The following is a 4,066-nucleotide window of genomic DNA, read 5'->3' as shown; positions in this document are numbered from 1 at the left end:
ACATGCGTGTAGGCGAAAAACGAATCTATGTCAAATTTCATAACGGTAGCTCAGTCACGGTAGCAATTATCTTTTAAATTTAAGTTTTGCGTACTTGGTACACCGAAAAAAAGTAAACTGTTTTATAGGAAGAACAAGTAAGGAAAGTCTAAATTCGGGCGGGGCCGACTATATTATACCCTGCACCACTTTGTAGATCTAAATTTTCGATACCATATCAAATCCGTCAAATGTGTTGGGTGATACATATAAAGGTTTTTCGCAACTACATATATTTAAATATCACTCGATTTGGACAGAATTTGATAGACTTTTACAAAATCTATAGACTCAAAATTTAAGTTGGCTAATGCACTAGGGTGGAACACAATTTTAGTAAAAAAAATATGGGAAACATTTAAATCTGAAGCAATTTTAAGGAAACTTCGCAAAAGTTTATTTATGATTTATCGCTCGATATATATGTATTAGAAGTTTAGGAAAATTAGAGTCATTTTTATAACATTTCGACTAAGCAGTGGCGATTTTACAAGGAAAATGTTGGTATTTTGACCATTTTTGTCGAAATCAGAAAAACATATATATGGGAGCTATATCTAAATCTGAACCGATTTCAATCAAATGTGGCATACATGATTATATTACTAATTGTACTCCTAGTGCACAATTTCAACCAAATTGGGCCAAAACTCTGGCTTTTGGGGCCATATAAGTCCATATCGGGCGAAAAATATATATGGAAGCTATATCTAAATCTGAACCGATTTCAATCAAATTTGGCACACATGACTATACTACCATTTGTACTCCTTGTGCAAAATTTCAAGCTAATCGGGATAAAACTCTGGCTTCTGGGTCCATATAAGTGCATATCGGGCGAAAGATATATATGGGAGCTTTATCTAAATCTGAATCGATTTCAACCAAATTTGGCACGCATAGCTACAATGCTAAATCTACTTCCTGTGCAAAATTTCAACCAAATTGGGTCAAAACTCTGGCTTTTAAGACCATATTAGTCCATATCGGGCGAAAGATATATATGGGAGCCATATATAAATCTGAACCGATTCCAACCAAATTTGGCACACTTGACTATACTACTAGTTGTACACCTAGTGCAAAATTTCAACCAAATTCGGCCAAAAATCTGGCTTCTGGGGCCATATAAGTCCATATCGGGCGAAAGATATATATGGGAGCTATATCTAAATCTGAACCGATTTCAATCAAATTTTGCACACTTGACTATACGACTAAGTGTTGTGTTTGTACAAAATTTCAAGCAAATCGGTATAAAACTCTGGCTGCTGGGTCCATATTAGTGCATATCGGACGAAAGATATATGGGAGATATATCTAAATCTGAACTGATTTCTTCCAAAATCAACAGGGTTCTATTCTGACCCAAATTGTGGCGATTGGCGATTGTAATTTAATTTTTGTAGTTTATGTAGATACAAAATCCCAGAAGATGGTTAGTGGCACTAACCGAAATATTGGAAATAAATATTAAAACATATCAATAATCGATTGTTTCTCTGACCTCAAGCCGAACAAAATTAATAATCGGAATAAAATTTTGACAAAATTCCTTATATAATATTCCTTATATAAAAAAATTACCACATTCCTCATCAGCATCCTCTACTTGCAGCAAAACTATCAACCAATTATCAGAATAAATTCAGGCAGTTCATTAAACCCAACAATGAACCACACTTGAACCTTCCGAAAAAAGGTTTTGCATGATAGCCGGCCTATGCCGAAATAAATTCGTATTTTTTAACAAAATTTGCTATAGAAATAAAATTTTAACAAAATTTTCTATACAAATAAAATTTTGACTAAATTTTCTATAGAAATAAAATTTGGAGAAAAATTTTTATAAAAACAAAATTTTTACAAAATTATCTATAGAAACAAAACTTTGACAAAATTTCTACAAAAATAAAGTTTTGACAAAATTTTCTATTAAAATAAATATTTCACAAATTTTTTATAGAAATAAAATTTGACAAAATTTTCTATTTGACACAAAATTTTGAAAAATTTGTTTATAGAAATAGAATGTTGTCAATTTTTTAGAGAAATAATAGTTTTTTGACAATATTTGACATAATTTTATACAGAAATAAAATTTTAACAAAATTTTCTATAGAAATAAAATTTTGACAAAATTTTCTGTAGAAATAAAATGTTGACAAGATTTTCGATAGAACCCAAATTTGGAGGAAAATGTTTTTAAATACAAAATTTTGACGAAATTATCTATAGAAACAAAATTTTGACAAAAATTTATTTATATAGAAATAAAGTTTAGGCAAAATTTTCTATAGAAATAAAGTTTTGACACAATTTTCTATAGAAAAACAATATTGTCTAAATTTTTTATAGAAATAAAATTTGACAAAATTTTATATTTGGAATAAAATTTTGAAAAAAATTGTTTATATAAATAAAATTTTGTCAATTTTTATAGAAATAAAGTTGTGGGAATTTTCTAAACAAATAAAATGTTAACAAAATTTCCTATAGAAATAAAGTTTTGATAAAATTCTTTATATAAATAAAATTTTGACAAAATTGTCTAAGGAAACAAAATTTGAAAAAAAAGTTTTTGTAAAAACAAAATATTGAAAAACTTATCTATAAAAACAAACATTTTGTAAAGAAATATAATTTCGACAAAATTTTTTTAGAAATAAAACTTTGGTAAATTTTTCTATAGAAATGAAATTTTAACAAAATTTTCTATAGAAATAAAATTTTGACAAAATTTTCTACAGAAATAAAATTTTGACAAAATTTTCTATAGAAATAAATTGTTGACTAAATTTTCTAAAGAAACAAAATTTTTTATAGAATTGTAAAATTTTTCTATAGACATACAATTTTTGATAAAATTTTTTTAGAGAAATAAAATTTTGACAAAATTTTCTATTGACATAAAATTTTGACAAAATTTTTTATAGAAACAAAATTTTGACAACATTTTCTACAGAAATAAAGTTTTGACAAAATTTTCTATTAAATTAAATATTTGACAAAATTTTTTATAGAAATAAAATTTGACAAAATTTTCTGTTTGGCATAAAATTTGGAAAAAAAATGTTTATAGAAATAGAATGTTGTCAATTTTTTAGAGAAATAAAGTTTTTTGACAATATTTGACAAACTTTTATACAGAAATAAAATTTTAACAAAATTTTCTATAGAAATAAAATTTTGACAAAATTTTCTATAGAAATAAAATTTTGGCAAAATTTTAAATAGAAATAAAATTTTGACAAAATTTGGAGAAAAACTTTTATATAAACAAAATTTTAACAAAATTGTCTATAGAAACAAACTTTTAACAAATTCTTCTATAGAAACAAAATTTTGACAACATTTTCTATACAAATAAAATTTGACAAAATTTTCTTTTCGGAATAAAATTTTGACAAAATTTTCTGTAGAAATCACATTTTGACAAAATTTTCTATAGAAATCAAATTTTGACAAAATCTTCTATAGGAATAAAATTTTGACAAAATTGTTTATAGAAATCAAGTTTTTGTTACAGATAGAAATAAAATTTGTCAAAAATTTTCAATTTAGAATAAAATTTTGAGAAAATTTCCTATTTGGATAAAATTTTGAGAAGATTTTCTATAGGAGTAAAATTTTCAAAAAATTGTGACAAAATTTTCTATAGAAACAAAATTTTGACAACATTTTCTTTCTATACAAATAAAATTTGACAAAATTTTCTATTTGGAATAAAATTTTGACAACATTTTATATAGAAATAAAATTTTTGTTACATATAAAAATAAAATTTCAAAAATTTTCAATTTAGAATAAAATTTTGAGAAAATTTGCTATTTGGAATAAAAAAAATTTTCAAAAAGTTTTTCAAATAAACTTTGGACAAAATTTTTTATAGAAATAAAATTTTGACAAAATTTTTATTAAATTAAAACTGTGACAAATGTTTTTATAGAACTTAAAGTTTGACAAAAATTTTTACAGAAATTAAATGTTGACAAAATTTAAATATTATATATATATATATATATAT

Source organism: Haematobia irritans, chromosome 3 (genome assembly GCF_050003625.1).
Source record: "Haematobia irritans isolate KBUSLIRL chromosome 3, ASM5000362v1, whole genome shotgun sequence".
NCBI lineage: Eukaryota > Metazoa > Arthropoda > Insecta > Diptera > Muscidae > Haematobia > Haematobia irritans.
Note: the sequence above shows the minus strand (reverse complement) of the source record.